Here is an 18,747-nt window from a genome sequence, read left to right as displayed (position 1 = left end):
CGTACGGGTTAACAGAATAATTTCTCACTTTATCTGGAAGGGGTCTAGGCCCCGCATTGCTAGACAGGTCTTGATTTTGCCCAAGAATGTTGGAGGGGTAGCTTACCCTAATTTAGAGGCAAACCACTCAGCCTGTCTTCTCAGTCAGGCACGGGACTGGTTCACTATGCACAACCCCAAACCATGGGTCCTTATTGAAAGGTCTTTTTTGGGATTGATTGACATAAGGGATCTCTTCTTGCTGCCCATCCATAGCATCCCAAAATGGCAGGGCCCGGGGGAAGAGATTAGAAGTACCTTGAAGCTTTGGCATTCGGTGGTTGCATCTGATCCAATGACAATGCCTATAATATACCTTATTTAAAACACTCTAAAAGGTTAAAGAACACAGTACGCAATTGGCGTATGGAATACCGTAAGAGTACGCACGTAGCGTAACGAACGCTTAGCCGTGGATGAGACGCACGAGCGGCACGTTCGCTCATGGCTTAGAGCGTAAAGGCAAGCACGCTATAGGCTGCCGACTAACATAATGATACGCTACCAGCGTAGCGGACGCTTGGGACCACGAGGAGATCACAAGCGGCGCTGACGCTCACAGTGTTAAACCTTTGTAACTATACCATATACAATGTACTTATACTGTAAACCCTTGTGCAGTGATAAGGTGTAAATGCAACACAGTGTAACCTTGTTAGCTTAAAAGCTGTATGAGCGTATGTGACGCTCTGAGAACCCTTTAGCAATATAATAAACACTCTAATACCGGTCTAAGGTCACAACACCTTTAAGGAAGAGAATGAACGTTCAATTGCAAAAGAATAATACAATACAAGTCATACACTACCAAGATAACATAAAATACCTAACTGAATTACTACACATAAAATACAATAACGACACGATTACATTTAAGGGGAAGGAGAGAGAGATGGCTTACAACATTAATAGGAGATAAATATGTCTGCAGAGAATTTACACATGTGGGAGCGATCGCTGCGCAGTTAGTCAATGTTGAGAACCTTTGTGTTGAGAAACTTGTGCTCACCCAGGCTGGCTGTCCCTATATACAAAACACACAGAAACAACACAATGGTCCCTACAATACCGCATGGGACAGAAGCTAGACTCCATTTTGGGAAAAACTCCCATGATTCCAAAGTCTGTAACATATGATTTAAAAGGGAATGCTAGCAGCCATTTTAGATTTGCAAGTCCAAACACATGGCATTCTTTGCTTTACCATAATCACATAGCAGAAGACATAAGACTCCACTATATTCCAAAATGTCTAAACTTCAATATAATGCATATGTTCTGATTTTACAATTCCAAACCATCTAAATCACCTTTCACAATTTCAAGCCAACACAGTATCTCAATAACCAGAGCATATGAGCCATCACAAGACCAGATCACCAGGTACCCACAAGTATCAGCCTGCTATTGCTACAAGCACATGACTAATAAGGACAGGAGAGAAAGGAAAAAAGTGACCCTTGTTGGGAGCACTCCCTCTTGGAAACAACTGTGATTGGAATTATGTATAATGTATTTTTATTTAAAACGTAACCTTTAATTCTTAATGAGTAATATAGGAGTACACACAAAGTATGTTTAAAAATTGATTAAATAGTTTGAATCGTAAATTCGGGATTGCAACTGTGAACATAAGGATGAAAAAAACATAATATAATATAAAAGGCAAATGTGCGGTACAAGTTACGGCAAAACCAGAAGATTTGCCCGCCTGGTGTTGATTAATGCAATAGGTGCAATAGCCAAGGTATTGCCTTCAAACTTGACCTACAACACCTGGTATTCCTTAGTGGTCAACCACCTAAGTACTGACCAGGCCCAACACCGTATTGCTTCCAAGATCGGACGAGATTGGGCATGTACGGTGTGGTATGGTAGTAGATTGAAGTTGATGAAGCAAAGACCTATAATGGGTATGCAATTGTTAGATCCACCCAAGGCCTGGTAGAATGGGCAAAAAAATCTCTTAAAAAAGAGACTGATGTTTAACCATCATTGCACCAAAGTGTATTCCAAATGTATAGGTATACATAGGTTTTAAATCATATGGTCAACCGGTTTTGCCAAAAATAGCCGCCAATATGTTGCTTTATACTGTGCTATGCAACATTGATCCCAGAGGATTTTTCACATGTAGTGGGGCAATAATGAACCCTAGTTATTCTGATGACATGCCAGCAAAGTTTGAGAGATATCAAAACATAAATGTGTTGCAAGTATAGGTACTACTGAATATGCAAAAGATCCTGAGCAATACACCATACTTCCCCTCCCCCTTCACACAGTGTATAGGGCAGGGAATGGAAATGTGCCAGAAATCATGTATTCAGCTGAAACGACAGATTGGCAGGAGTGGATAGAAATTAGGGAATAGATCTCAAGAGACGTGATCTCCACTATCCACAATAAGGCTAACTAATTCATTAGAGCCTGAAATGTCAATTACTGTCTTAATTGCAATCTTAGATAAATAATTATACTTGCAGTAAGGAAGCACACAAATAGTATTGTATATGCTGTATGTCCACAGTCAAATAAGAAATGTGAAAAAAAGAATCAATTGTCAAATGCAAAAGGTAGATTGTTGCTGATTGTACGTAATTTCATCAGCAACAGAGTAACACTGAAAAAGTGTCTGTATATGTGGCACCTAATAGCAGCAAATTGTAATATGCAATGAAAAGATTGAATATAATTAATAGAAAAAAAGTGCCTTATTATAAAAACGGCATAGATTTGCCTGAATGAGACTGATGCACACAGTGTTTAATTACAATTGTGCGTGGCTGGAGAGCGGGAGACAGAGTGAAAATGCAGGATATATCTGGAGAAATACTTGCGAGCGCCTGTGCATGTATCCTGCTAGTTAGGTACCGCTGACAGCTCGGCGTGATGAGCTGTGTGTCTGAGCGGCTCCACTGATCTCCTCTCCTGCCGCTGACAGCTCGGCATAGTGAGCTGTGTGTCTGAGCGGCTCCACAGGTCTCCTCTCCTGCCGCTGACAGCTCGGCGTGATGAGCTGTGTGTCTGAGCGGCTCCACTGGTCTCCTCTCCTGCCGGTCTCTTGGTCACATGAGCGCACTCACCGTGACCCGTTCACCTCCCAACGTACGTTTCACAGAAAGCTTGTTCACGGGTAGTGTGAACGTGAGCAGTGCAGACCTGAATTATATTCAGAAGAATAGATTGTTAATTAATTATGCCTGGTGATGATTGCGGAGGTCTGACTGCTCTTTATGAGCTAAATAGGAAAATAGCTAAACAGAAATGAATAAATATGCTGCACTGGGTAAAATTCCTATGGGTAATTAATAAATGTACACTTGCAATATATGTAACATATGTAACAGAAGTCTATAAAGATGGATTTGATTGTGATTAATGGGTATGAGGAAGGGAGTTGTATTAGAGTGCTAACAGGCACTTGTGTGCTGTGTAAAGAAGAAAGAGGGGGGAATAATCGCCGGTATAGCAAGTGTTAAAATATGGATTGGGGGTATAGTTGAATTGAGAATGTGAGGGTATATTGCAATAATGATAAAACATGAGTGTGTATAAAAAAGATGATTTGATACAATGTGAAATGAAAAATATAAATATAAATGTAAAAATAGAAGTGAATATAGAAATGAAAATAAATGAATGTAAATAAATATGATAAAAATGAATATAGCTATGAAAATAAAAATGAAGATGATGATAGTGATAATGAGAGAAATATATTAAAATGAGAATGTGTAGGGAAGAAAAATTAAGATGGTGTGTGCATTGTGATAGCAGTGAATTTTGATTAAGCATGAAAAATGTGTTGTGAGGGCTGTGTAAAAATGGGTGACAAGAGGTGACAAGGATTATGTAAATAGCTTGTGTGGCTCAAAATTTGCATAATGACAGTGTATTGCTGGTGAAAAAAAAATTTTTGAAAAGAAGGGGGGGGGGGGGGGAAGGAGAGGGTGGGATAGGTTTGCGGGGGGGGGGGGGGGAGGGTTTTTTTTGGAAATGGGGCAATGAGGGGGGGGGGGGAAGGGGGGAAAAAAAGGGGGGGGGGAGGGGAAAAGAGAAGGAGAAATGGGGGGAGGGGGGGGTTTTGTTTGTAGTTGGGAAAATTGAAAAGGTGAAGGATATTTGTTAGACTATATGATGAAATCAGATGTCCCTACTGGGATAGTAATTGCTACCATAATAACATATATGCAGTAATGATAAATTTAAGTTGGAAGGAAAGCACCAAAGTTGATTGTTTCATTGAGTCCTTGAGGGTGTAGTGAGTCCAATCTAAAAGTCCACTCACATTCCTTCCGTAGTAGAGTGTTAGTCCAATCTCCTCCTCGTATACCTAGTTTGACTTTCTCTAGTCCACAGACCTTAAGTTCATCCCACCGACCTGCATGATTGGAAACAAAGTGACGTGCCACAGAGGTGATTTGCTTCATTTTTTGTAGGTCTTTAGTCGCATTCCGAATCGATCCAATGTGTTCCAAAATCCTTTGCTTGAAGGCTCTGGTCGTCATGCCAACATATCTTTGTCCACAGGGACATACTATGCAGTAGATCACTCCTTCTGTTGAGCAGTTAATAAAGTGTCTGAATTTAACATCTTTACCGTAGCGGTCCTGAATATGGTCAGTCTTGAGGATATATTGGCATGCTCTACAGTGACCACATGGATATGTGCCAATCGTGGATTGTGGTTTCCCTCGGGTCAGCTGGAAATGACTGGATACCAGTCTATCTTTCAAGTTTCTCGATCTCCTCCAACTCATGGATACTTGTGATCCGAGTTTTTGTGATAGAACTGGATCCAAATGTAGGATTCCCCAGTGTTTTTGAATGGCTTGTTTGACCTGACGCCACTCTTGACAGAAGCCACCTACGAATCTGATGATGTTATCCTCTTGTTTCTTATGTTTCTTTTCAAAGATTAGATGTTCTCGCTGGACAGTCTGAATGTTTCTGCTTGCTTTCTTGATGGCGGTGTTACTGTATCCTCTCTCCCGTAATCTCTTTGAGAGGTCTTTGCTTTGTTCCATAAAGTCCTGATCATTGGAGCAATTCCTTCTTAGGCGTAGATATTCCCCCTTGGGTATGTTCATAATTGTTGGAGGAAAGTGGGAACTGGTTTGATGTAGCAGTGTATTTGAGGATGTTTCCTTCCTATACAGTTTTGTGGAGAGCATTTGATTTTCATCTTTGTAGATTAGAACATCCAAGAATGGGAGTTCATCTTGGCTTATATGATGGGTGAGTCGAATGTTGAGGTTATTGTTGTTGAGATGTTCAATGAATAAGAGAAGCATCTCTATGTCACCTTCCCAAATCATCAAAATGTCATCGATATACCGTACCCACAAAATGATGTTGGATGTAAAGACATCATTGCTGTCATTGAACACAGTTTCGCGTTCCCACCAACCTAAGAAGATATTGGCATAAGTGGGGGCACACGCTGCCCCCATAGCTGTGCCCCTTGTCTGTAGAAAGAATCTGTTGTTGAAGGTAAAAAGATTATGACTGAGTATGAATTGGAGTAGATCGGCAAGGAATGCATGGAATTTCTCCATACCTTCCATATTCATGAAATAATTGACGGCTTCAAGTCCTTTGTCATGATCAATTGAAGTGTATAGTGCCTCAACATCTAGAGAGACTAAGTATTGATTACTTTCCAATTTGACATCATGAATCTTGCGAAGAACGTCTGTGGTATCTTGGACAAAGGATGGGAGACCCAAAACATGGTGTCGTAGATGTAAGTCAACAAAAATGCTGGCTTTTTCAGTCAAGGATCCTATCCCCGATACAATTGGTCTGCCTGGTGGTTGCCGCATGTTCTTATGTATCTTGGGGAGCATGTAAAATGTAGGGATACTGGGATGTGCTGTCTGGAGATACAGGTATTCCGAAGGTGTTATAGTTCCTTCAGCGTGTGCGTCGTTCAGAATCCGGTTGTATATTGTCCTGTAGTTTTCCATGGGGTTGAGTAATATTCTTTGGTAGCAAGTTTGGTCTTCCAACTGCCGGTATGCTTCCTGTATGTATTGTTCTCGGGGCCATAATACCACGTTTCCCCCTTTATCTGATGGTTTGATGATGACGTCTTGCCATGATTCAATCTCTCGTAGAGCATTTAGTTCTTTTCTGGATAAATTGGAATGGTACAGTCTTCTAGTCTTCCGGAGGTGTATATGGTCAAACTCTTGAGATACTAATTTTGTAAATATCTGTATCTCTGGACTCGTCTGCTCTGCTGGAAAAAATGTAGACCTTTTCTTACAAATGACCCTCGTGCTGACTTCCCACTCGGAATCAGTGATTGGTGTTGATTCTGATTCCAAGGATTGAAGGGCCTCCAGTGCCTCCAACTCTGGTCCTGATAAGTCTGATGTATTCATATTCTCACTTATTTCTGTCTGGTCAGATTGGGTGTGGTCCGTTTTTGAAGTGACTATTTTATTGTGAAATTTCGTGAGAAGTAACTTTCTACTGAATAGTTTTAAATCTTTTTCCCATTTGAATCTGTTGAACTTTTCGGCTGGCGAGTAGGAGAGGCCTTTGCTAAGAACTTGTATTTGATCCTGATCTAAATCATGTGATGAAAGGTTGATGATCTTAAGTTGTGAAGAGGTGTCAGTAGGTATTAAGGAATCTGAAGTTACCTTCTGCGTGAGTTCCGTACTGGTTGTCTCCTTGGTGGTAATTGATCCCATTGTTGTTGACGCCCTCTTCCTCCTCTTGCGCCCCCTCCTTGTCTTTCGTTTGTTGGGTGCCTTGACCCCCTTCCCCTGGGGGGATCCCCTAAAAAATGTTGCTGGTGATATTGGGTGGAGCTATTGCCCTCACTTCTGAAGTTAGTAGCTGACAATGCGTTGGGGATGTATTCCGGAGTGTCTTCTGCTCCAGATGTTTCTATATCTGATGATGAGTAGTGTTCCGGGTTTCTAGGGGGTCGTGGTTGCCAGGAGGGCTTGTTCCATTTGAATATTTTGCCTGATACAAAGTCCTTTTTGTCTCTAGCAAATTTATTTCTTTTTCTGTCAATTATAGTTTGTTCATATATGAGAAGGTCTTGTTTGTTTTTCTCAAAACAGCGTTGAAATTGTGTATCCTTCTCCCAAGGCTCCAACTTCTTACTTAATTCATCTAAATCACGTTCACAGCCTTCAAGAATGAGATGGTTATGTTTAATCAAGATGCCCATGAGTTCCATGGAGCACTTGAGAAGACTATTGTCCCACTCAGTTTTGAGATTTTCACTAGCGAGATTGAAGGTGGGAAAAACTCTTGGCCTGAGGCCGCGCGGGACAATTTTATTCTTGAGATAATTCTCAAGTGTAGTGAGGTCCCAGCTGGTTCTTATTTGCTTATGGAGTAACTGTTTAAGTTGTGCAAAATACGATTCCCAGTTAGTGTGTGGTTCTGTATCTAATATATTACTGGGAAATATCTCGTCTAAATTTTCTCTATTTCTGTGTTTATAAGCCAATTCCTGCTTTAAGTTAAAGCTCATGTTTTATTATATCTGGGACTGTGCCCGTTTGTGTACAAAACACTGTGGTTACTTGAGAAAGTCTTATCGTTGAATCCACTGGTCCGTGCTGGTATTCCTAAGAAAGCTATTTCTAGTTATATATGATATGTGGTAAAGTGTGGGATTAAGGATGCCGCACAGGACTAAGTGAGATTGTATAGGTGTGTAATTAATGTGTGTTGCCAAGAAAACCGACGAACCAGAAAAGCTTCTGGAATTAATCACCATCTACCATTGAACAGAAAAAGGTTCTTGTTTAGGCAGAAAAAAAGGGTGATTGTCGATGGTGCTCCCATGGGTCTATTACATGGGTAATAAGGACAGGAGAGAAAGGAAAAAAGTGACCCTTGTTGGGAGCACTCCCTCTTGGAAACAACTGTGATTGGAATTATGTATAATGTATTTTTATTTAAAACGTAACCTTTAATTCTTAATGAGTAATATAGGAGTACACACAAAGTATGTTTAAAAATTGATTAAATAGTTTGAATCGTAAATTCGGGATTGCAACTGTGAACATAAGGATGAAAAAAACATAATATAATATAAAAGGCAAATGTGCGGTACAAGTTACGGCAAAACCAGAAGATTTGCCCGCCTGGTGTTGATTAATGCAATAGGTGCAATAGCCAAGGTATTGCCTTCAAACTTGACCTACAACACCTGGTATTCCTTAGTGGTCAACCACCTAAGTACTGACCAGGCCCAACACCGTATTGCTTCCAAGATCGGACGAGATTGGGCATGTACGGTGTGGTATGGTAGTAGATTGAAGTTGATGAAGCAAAGACCTATAATGGGTATGCAATTGTTAGATCCACCCAAGGCCTGGTAGAATGGGCAAAAAAAGAAGGAGAAATGGGGGGAGGGGGGGGGTTTTGTTTGTAGTTGGGAAAATTGAAAAGGTGAAGGATATTTGTTAGACTATATGATGAAATCAGATGTCCCTACTGGGATAGTAATTGCTACCATAATAACATATATGCAGTAATGATAAATTTAAGTTGGAAGGAAAGCACCAAAGTTGATTGTTTCATTGAGTCCTTGAGGGTGTAGTGAGTCCAATCTAAAAGTCCACTCACATTCCTTCCGTAGTAGAGTGTTAGTCCAATCTCCTCCTCGTATACCTAGTTTGACTTTCTCTGGTCCACAGACCTTAAGTTCATCCCACCGACCTGCATGATTGGAAACAAAGTGACGTGCCACAGAGGTGATTTGCTTCATTTTTTGTAGGTCTTTAGTCGCATTCCGAATCGATCCAATGTGTTCCAAAATCCTTTGCTTGAAGGCTCTGGTCGTCATGCCAACATATCTTTGTCCACAGGGACATACTATGCAGTAGATCACTCCTTCTGTTGAGCAGTTAATAAAGTGTCTGAATTTAACATCTTTACCGTAGCGGTCCTGAATATGGTCAGTCTTGAGGATATATTGGCATGCTCTACAGTGACCACATGGATATGTGCCAATCGTGGATTGTGGTTTCCCTCGGGTCAGCTGGAAATGACTGGACACCTATACTTGCAACACATTTATGTTTTGATATCTCTCAAACTTTGCTGGCATGTCATCAGAATAACTAGGGTTCATTATTGCCCCACTACATGTGAAAAATCCTCTGGGATCAATGTTGCATAGCACAGTATAAAGCAACATATTGGCGGCTATTTTTGGCAAAACCGGTTGACCATATGATTTAAAACCTATGTATACCTATACATTTGGAATACACTTTGGTGCAATGATGGTTAAACATCAGTCTCTTTTTTAAGAGATTTTTTTGCCCATTCTACCAGGCCTTGGGTGGATCTAACAATTGCATACCCATTATAGGTCTTTGCTTCATCAACTTCAATCTACTACCATACCACACCGTACATGCCCAATCTCGTCCGATCTTGGAAGCAATACGGTGTTGGGCCTGGTCAGTACTTAGGTGGTTGACCACTAAGGAATACCAGGTGTTGTAGGTCAAGTTTGAAGGCAATACCTTGGCTATTGCACCTATTGCATTAATCAACACCAGGCGGGCAAATCTTCTGGTTTTGCCGTAACTTGTACCGCACATTTGCCTTTTATATTATATTATGTTTTTTTCATCCTTATGTTCACAGTTGCAATCCCGAATTTACGATTCAAACTATTTAATCAATTTTTAAACATACTTTGTGTGTACTCCTATATTACTCATTAAGAATTAAAGGTTACGTTTTAAATAAAAATACATTATACATAATTCCAATCACAGTTGTTTCCAAGAGGGAGTGCTCCCAACAAGGGTCACTTTTTTCCTTTCTCTCCTGTCCTTATTACCCATGTAATAGACCCATGGGAGCACCATCGACAATCACCCTTTTTTTCTGCCTAAACAAGAACCTTTTTCTGTTCAATGGTAGATGGTGATTAATTCCAGAAGCTTTTCTGGTTCGTCGGTTTTCTTGGCAACACACATTAATTACACACCTATACAATCTCACTTAGTCCTGTGCGGCATCCTTAATCCCACACTTTACTACAAGCACATGACTACAGTAACAAAAGGAAGTATGTTTTGACTTCTAACCTTCAGCAAGATGCATCATGTAAAACTACTATAATCTGTTATAAATCACCATCCATAAATGTATACCAGAGATGCTATGCTACAGATTGTCTACTGTTCCAATTCATTACAGATTTCATAGAGTATCAGCACAAACACCCAACAATCACATAACTGCACAAGCATCATTAACCTTAAGCCATTTGTATCTCCAAACTAACTATTCTATGCCAATCATTTCACAACTACTTTACAACAAACTCATATTTAAACTATTCTATGCCAATCAGCCATGTGAATTCAATACTTAGCCTTCGTAAGGAGGTCAGTCCTGGTGATGAGCCAGCCATGCTTCTGGGTGCTAGGTAGCTGTGTGAGTGAGTGTGCCCTGTGATTTCCAGTGGATATATCATACCTGCATTCCAGCTGTGGGGGTGTGTCAACCACAGGAAGTGTGTGTCTTTCACAGCATGTGGGCTAGCTGTATCAATGAGCTGAGCATGTGATCTTGGTTATGCAAAACATTGGGTGATGACTAACACATTCCTGTCTTGTGGAAAGCTATTGTTTGACGAATACAAAACAACCCCTGTCTCTGGGTTTTGTTCGGTATTCTCAATGTCCACTTTCAGTTGAGACAATGACATCTCAGCAATCATTCTTCTGGAGACAAAACCAGCCCCATTCGTAAACACAGGTGTTAGCCCTCTTCATTGAGTCTCAAAGCTTAGTGTAATTAAAGGCTATTGTATTCCGTCTGCGGGACAGAAACTGACTGGTCTTAGGTGTAATTTATTCGGAATACAATTAATCTTCAATTACTATTCCTGTGCTTAACTATGCATAAGAACATGTGAAGCCCTCCCAACATGAAAGCTATTGTTTGGGGAATCTCTAAGGTCAAAGAGCCATCTTGAGACCCACTGATACCTGTTGAACTCAGGGGAATATTAACTTATAAAATACATTATTTTGATTAAATATGCAGCGTGCACACGCATGAAGTGCATATATGGCAACGTGCAGCGTGATATTTTTCTGACTTTGACACCAACTATTTTGCTGCCATCGGCTGATTTTCCTGTTAGAACTATTGCTTGTATTTTACGTAATCTCGTGCTGGAAGCTTGGACGGATGCTGGGATAGTGCATCTGAAGGATCTCTGCTCGGAAGGAGGTTTAGTGACTTTCTCTAGCTTGCAAACCCACTTCGAAATACCAAAACATAACTTTTTTAAATATTTACAAATACGCCACTGGCTTCATTCTTGTGCTGGAAGGTTTAGGGGTCCTATTCCCCTCCCTGCTCCCTTATACTCTAGACTGTCCTCCCCTGTTTATAGAGGTGGGATATCTAAATGTTATCAGTACATTGTCCTTCTGACTAAAAAAGGTAAGACTCCCTCGCAGTTGAAATGGGAAAGAGACCTTTCTATTGTTCTTCGAGAGGAGGAGTGGGACACCATTTCCTCGATGTGTTTCACGATTTCTAAATGTCTCCAACATTCCGAAATGTTTTATAAATTATGCCACAGGGCGTACTTTACTCCGCAGCGGCTTCATAGCACTTGGCCCTCAATTTCCCGGCTATGCTGGAGAACTTGCGGCCATGTAGGTAATATTTTACATGTTTTGTGGGAGTGCCTGATCCTGAGGCCGCCGTGGACCGAAGTGTTCTCTCTTATGCGGGAGGTGCTGGGGGTGGAGGTACCTATGAATCCCATGTTTGCTTTATTTCATTATTCAACATATGACCTACTGCAATGTGACAGATATGTTGCTGGTCACGTCCTCATATCCACTATAGTGGCAATTGGACAGATGTGGAAATCGTTGTCAATACCCACCATCCAAACTTTTATTAATAATACCCACAAGCATTTCTTATTTGAAACAGCAGGAGGTGTGTATTTTATATCGCCTCCCTCAGTGCAAAGAAAATGGATGAAATGGAAGGAATTTCGGGAACGGCAGGGTTTTACCATGATTATCAATGACTCCACAGATTTATTGCAATTGCACTCCCCACATTCTGATACTACCTGATCGTAACAGTCTTTTCACACTCACCTCTTTATACCAACCCCTGATTATGCCGCTTCTAGGAACACAATTATAGTAGAGTTCTGCCTTTGTCTTTTTTGTTCCCCTGTGTGTGTCACTGCCCTGTATCCTTATCTTACTTTCCCATCTGCACTATTTCATGCTCTCCTTGTTCTATACCAAATAAGAAAAATTGGAAAAAGAAGTAGACTCTTGGGAGCACCACTGCTGCCTAATCCTAAATCACAGATAGGTACTCGGATCCATATGACCTATGATTTAATTTTCTGCAACCATTTTTTCCACTTGGGATTCTTGCAGTATGAATGATGGTCATATACTCATTTGACGGACACTACTGAGTCTAGAAGGTGACATCCTTTTTGAGAATTTTAAAACTTTTCCGGCTTACACTATACTATAGCAATTTTTGCTAATTATTTACTTTAATTGATATAAATATTTTTGCATAATAGTCTTGAATCACATATATTTTTTGAACTCCGACAATTCTACATATTTTATTAAGAATCTTAAAATCATGATTTTACCAGTATAAGACATTGATATATTTTAGTTCCTCTGAGGTAGAGTGCTCCCAAACAAGAGTCTACTTCTTTTTCCATTTTTTCTTATTTGGTATTTTTCTTCAGTTTACTCAATTCTGTTATCTTTTTTGGACATTTTATGTAATGTGTACTATTATTCTTGGTTTTCTGCTTCTTAAAATTCAATAAAAAACATTATTAAATGCCTTTGAAATAAGAATCAGGCATCCAGCACTGCCTTCCAAACAACAGTGAGGGAGGCCAGAATTAAAAATATACACTAAAATAAATAAACAAAACATGAAAAAATACAAAACCAGTAAAAAAATGAATACTCATTAAAAAAGGAAAAAGCCTTTGAAATAAGAATCAGGCATCCAGCACTGCCTCCCAAACAGTTAGGGAAGCCAGAATAAAAATATACACTAAACTATATGAACAAAACAAGAAAAAAAAATGCAAAACCAGTAAAACAAATTAAAATACCAGTAAAAAAATGAAAAGCCGTTAAAAAATTTAAAATACATTGAAAAAAGATCAGTGATCCAGCACCCAAACAACAGTTAGAGAGGCCAGAATAAAAATGTACACTAAAATAAATAAACAAAACATGGAAAAAGGCAAAAACCAGTAAAAAAAATATGAAAATACCAGTAAAAGAATGAAAAGCCATTAAAAAGGAAAAAGCCTTTGAAATAAGAATCAGGCATCCAGAAACTGCCTCCCAAACAACAGGGAGGCCAGAATAAAAATATACACTAAAATAAATGAAAAACCATGAAAAAAAGACAAAACCAGTAAAAAAAATGAAAATACAAGTTAAAAAAAATGAAAAACCATTAAAAAATGAAAAAGACATTGTAAAACGATCAGTCATCCAGCACTGCCTCCCAAACAACAGTTAGGCCAGAATAAAAATATACACTAAAATAAATGAACAAAATTTGAAAAAAAAAGCAAATCCAGTAAAAAATATAAAAATACCAGTAAAAAAAACAAGAAGCCATTAAAAAAGGAAAAAACTGTAGAAATAAGAATCATTTATCCAGCACTGCCTCCCAAACAACAGTTAGGAAGGCCAGAACAAAAATATACACTAAAATAGATGAAAAACCATGAAAAAAAAACAAAACCCGTAAAAAAATGAAAATACCAGTAAAAAAAAAAAAAAAAAAAAATTGAAAAATGATCATTCTTCCAGCACTGCCTCCCAAACAACATTTAGAGAGGCCAGAATAAAAATATACACTAAAATAAATGAACAAAACATGAAAAAGGCAAAACCAGTTAAACAATGAAAATACCAGTAAAAAAATGAAAAGCCATTAAAAAAGGAAAAACCTTTGAAATAAAAATCAGGCATCCAGCACTACCTCTCAAACAACAGTTAGGGAGGCCAGAATAAAAAATATACACTAAAATATATAAACAAAACATGAAAAATACTAAACCAGTAAAAAAATTAAATTACCAGTAAAAAAATTAAAAGCTATTCAAAAAGGAAAAATCCTTTGAAATAAGAATCAGGCATCCAGCACTGCCTCACAAAGAAAGTAGAGAAATTTGGTCGCACAGACACCTGTGATATTTTGTCGGTAATTACAATTAGTCACATAAAGTCTTTTCCCATAATCTTCAATCTTGCACATTGCATATCTTTAATATATACATGGGAGGTGCTCCTAGGAATAAATTAAGAGCATATAGAAACTAGAGAAGGAAAGTATTCCCTATGGTGGGCACACCCAGACTCTGTGACAATTAACTAAAAGTCACATATCAATATATGATATATGACCAATAATGTTAAAATATAACTTTTATTTGTTCATCTAAAACATGCGAAAATATTGTGCACGTAAAAATGTGAAAATAATAAACAAATGTGAAATAAAAGTTAAGCCACTGTAATTTTATTATCACTATCTCTAGTGTAGAATATGTATCTATGTTCGTTTCAATATATCGTTACTAGATATCTTCAACTGATAGAATTGTATCTATCAACAGTTCCACTGTGTAATGACTGTAACTCTTTTAACATGGAGTCGGATTGTCACTGAATTATCAATGTTTCTCTAAATATTGACAGTGTGCGCCTCACTCTTTATAATAAGGCTTTCTTCACAGTAACCAATCCATACTCCCATTAGAGCATATTTAATATATCATTGATTTACTCATATTAGGAATACATAAATGCCTTCTTATACTTTGGTCATAACCAATAGTTCTAACTACTGATTAATTGGCCTTGTCAAACACTACCAATGGATTATCATGCATTCACATGGATACATAAATTGTGCATATATTTGTGAGTCATCATTATGATAGAATCCACACTACTGTTATGAGCCACGGCTGTGGCTCATTCCTGTTTTGCATTTTTGTTATGTATTTTTTGTTATACTTCTGTTTATGTTCCCCGTGGGTGTCATGGGGTGCTCGGAGCTCACCCTTAAGGAGGGGATACTGTTATGAACCACAGGTAGTGGTTCATTTCTATTTTATGTTTATTTAGTTGTCTTGCATGCCAGGATTTCCCATTGCTCTGTTTTAGATTACTCTTGTCTGCTGCCGCTGGTGAGTCTGTGCAATTGCAGCTTGTTCCCATGTGTTCAGCCTCATCTGGCTGCTAATTGCATCTTGTCAGCTTGGAGTCCTGCAATAGGCCAGCTGCACTGGATTATTAATTAGGCCTCTCTGTTATATGCTGGCTGATTGCAGTTCGCAGATGCTGGTGATATTTCTGGGTTTTCAGTCTGCTTGAGTTCTGAGCTTGGTTCCTGCTAGTTCCTGAGCTTCCTGTTTGCTGTATCTGTTGCAGAGAGTGTTTCCAGTCCTGCTCTTTCCGGTCGTTCCTGTCCTCAGTGGTCCAGTACTCGGAAGTTGTCATCTGTTCCTGGAGTCCTGACCGAGCACCTTTAACATCCTGTGGTGTTCGTGAGTCGCGGCGTAGCCGTGTGTTGCGGCTTGACCGCTTACTATTTATTATTTGTTATATTGAGTCTCGGAGCTTTTGCGGAGGATTCCGCTCCCACAAATCCACTCTGGTATCCAGCGGTGCTGGGTAGGAGTAACGGATTAGTGGATTTTGGTTGTCCTTTTCCCTGGCGGTTTGTCCGCACATACTTCTGGTTTAAGTTTAGTTAGCTTGTAGCCCCTGGCCTGGTTGTTTAGTCAGAGGGCCCCTTGTTATCACCCTGTCTCGGATTTCCCTTTGTCTCCCATTAAGACCTGAGGGGGCATCGGAGTTGGGCAGACATAATCCGCCCTTCAAACGCGGCTGCCATGGGCTCAAGCAACCATAGTCTCGCAGGGGATTTCTGATAACACGGGCGAGACAACGGAGTTAGGGCGCCAGGGGCTATTCCCTTTCCATTCCCCTTTCCCAGCATTACGTCCTGGTGCTCTGGACTCGCTTCATAACATCTCCCTTGTTCTGAGCACCAGGAACCTAACATTATCACCAGCCATACCACAAAAAAGAAATAAAACTTTTTTTTCTTTTTTGGCCCAGTCCAGTGTCTAGTCTAGAATCCAGTCCGGTGTTTTGAATCCAGTCCGGTGTTTTGAATCCAGTCCGGTGTTTAGAATCCAGTCCGGTGTTTAGAATCCAGTCCGGTGTTTAGAATCCAGTCCGGTGTTTAAAAAAAAAAAAAAAAGTCTTGTTTTGTTTAGCAAAATTTAGTCTTGCCTTGCCTTGTCTTGCCTTGTCTTGCCTTGCCTTGTCTTGCCTTGCCTTGTCTTGCCTTGTCTTGTCTCGTCTAGTTTTAAATCCTCCTATGTCTACTATGCAAGCCCTGCAGGCATCTCTCGCAGCTCTGAACTCTGTATTCAGTGCTTTGAGACCAGAGCGACTAGAAGTTTTGCAGCAATCCCTAAAGCAACTGCAAAACCTTCTGACTAAAATCTTGCTCATTTTGCCAGAAGTCGTTGAGAGTACATCTATCTCTAAAGAGACTCTTGCTCACAGTATGGTGACAAGAGAATCCTCTGGTCTAATTGAAGAGAAAAGGTTTAAAAGTTTTCTGCGGCCCAGGCTCTCAGAAGAGGAGCGTCTGCGTCGCAGAAACTTAAACTTATGCCTATATTGTGGGGGTTTAGGCCATTATCTGCAGACCTGTGAGTTGCGCAAGCCAAAGTGTGGTGACGAGTCTTGCCCTCTGGCCAAGTTGAGTCATGATACAAGACCTACTCCTGTCTCTACTGTGGCAGAGGCACTTGTCACACAACCCACACAAAAAAGCTCTCTGTCCTATAATTGGGGTCCTTGGGCAAGGGAGCCCCATTATAGATTCAGGAATCAAAAGAGAATGTTTCTCTCCTCTCTTGAGGTTCCTGTGGAAGCGGAGTTGCAAGTCCCTGGAGTGATGCCTGATGCCCAGGTTCCTGGAGTGGTGCCTGATGCCCAGGTTCCTGGAGTGGTGCCTGATGCCCAGGTTCCTGGAGTGGTGCCCGATGCCCAGGTTCCTGGAGTGGTGCCCGATGCCCAGGTTCCTGGAGTGGTGCCCGATGCCCAGGTTCCTGGAGTGGTGCCCGTAGCCCAGGGTCCTGGAGTGGTGCCCGTAGCCCAGGGTCCTGGAGTGGTGCCCGTAGCCCAGGGTCCTGGAGTGGTGCCCGTAGCCCAGGGTCCTGGAGTGGTGCCCGTAGCCCAGGGTCCTGGAGTGGTGCCCGTAGCCCAGGGTCCTGGAGCGGTGCCCGTAGCCCAGGGTCCTGGAGCGGTGCCCGTAGCCCAGAGTGCTGGAGCGGTACCCGATGCCCAGAGTGCTGGAGCGGTACCCGATGCCCAGAGTGCTGGAGCGGTACCCGATGCCCAGAGTGCTGGAGCGGTACCCGATGCCCAGAGTGCTGGAGCGGTACCCGATGCCCTAGCTTATAGAGGGACATCAAATATTATAGTTCAGGTGTCCATATCGGAAGGGGTCTCAGAAGCTGTTACCCCAGGTAGGGACTTGAAAAGTGCAACCCTAGAAAGGGTCTCTAAAACCATAGTTCTTGAGGGGAACTCGAGAAGCAAAACCCCAGAAGGGATCTTTGAAGTAATATCCCCAAGTGGGGTCTCGAGAGACGCAGCCCCAAAGAAGGGTCTAGAAGTCGCTTCCCCAGGAAAGAACTTAAGAAGCATAGCATTAGTGGAGGATCTGAACGTTATTGCTTCAGCAAAAGTCCCGGAAGTCATAGTCCCGGGAGAACTTTCGATAATTATCGACTCAGAGAGGGAGGCCGATGGCCCGATCCCAGTCAGGGAGGCCAACGGCCCGGTCCCAGTAAAAGAATCCGAGGTGCTGGCCCCAGCGGGGTTCTCGGAGGCCACTGCCCCAGCGGGGTTCTCGGAGGCCACTGCCCCAGCGGGGTTCTCGGAGGCCACTGCCCCAGCGGGGTTCTCGGAGGCCACTGCCCCAGCGGGGTCCCCGGAGGCCACTGCCCCAGCGGGGTCCCCGGAAGTCACTGCCCCGGGTGGGGTTCAGAAAGTCACTGCCCCGGGTGGGGTTCAGAAAGTCACTGCCCCGGGTGGGGTTCAGAAAGTCACTGCCCCGGGTGGGGTTCAGAAAGTCACTGCCCCGGGTGGGGTTCAGAAAGTCTCAGCCCCGGGTGGGGTTCAGAGAGTCTCAGCCTCGAGTAAGGTCAATAGTGACCAGGTCCTAGCAAAGCACTCCAGTCAGTCAGATGAGAAGGAAACAGATCCTGACTCTGATATCTCAACATCCATAACCTTTGATGGGGACTTCGCCCAATTTCTGGCGCTTTTCAAACACTATTACACTATTATGTTGTCTAGACCATTTCTGGGCATCACTTCAGAAAACCTTGGGCTCTATCTGATTTATTCTTTTAGAAGAGAGCCTTCTGAGTGGGCAACCAGCCTAATGAAAGCTGAAGATCCCATTCTTCAGGATCCCCTAGCATTCTGTGATGCAATTGTTAAAAGATACGGTTCCAAAGAAATTGGTTCAGGTTCCTCTAAGTCACCCGTCTTGTCTGCTGAGAGTCCACCAAATACTGTAAACTCTGCACAAGAGTCCCAGCCCGATGTTTTGACT

General features: G+C 41.4%; 1 protein-coding gene and 3 pseudogenes across 2 annotated transcripts in view; 2 read left to right on the top strand and 2 right to left on the bottom strand.

The window, feature by feature from the left end:
* The window catches only part of NSUN7 (NOP2/Sun RNA methyltransferase family member 7), a 421,001-nt gene that overhangs the window by 159,317 nt on the left and 242,937 nt on the right, over positions 1-18,747 (top strand). The gene's annotated exons all lie outside the window — the stretch shown is intronic.
* LOC134935135 (5S ribosomal RNA) lies at positions 1,804-1,922 on the bottom strand (annotated as a pseudogene).
* On the bottom strand, positions 8,219-8,337 carry LOC134935129 (5S ribosomal RNA; annotated as a pseudogene).
* LOC134935112 (5S ribosomal RNA) lies at positions 9,422-9,540 on the top strand (annotated as a pseudogene).

This window comes from Pseudophryne corroboree, chromosome 1, assembly GCF_028390025.1.
Source record: "Pseudophryne corroboree isolate aPseCor3 chromosome 1, aPseCor3.hap2, whole genome shotgun sequence".
Classification (NCBI taxonomy): domain Eukaryota; kingdom Metazoa; phylum Chordata; class Amphibia; order Anura; family Myobatrachidae; genus Pseudophryne; species Pseudophryne corroboree.
The sequence above is the reverse complement of the archived record's forward strand: the minus strand, read 5'-3'. Positions and strand labels throughout refer to the sequence as shown.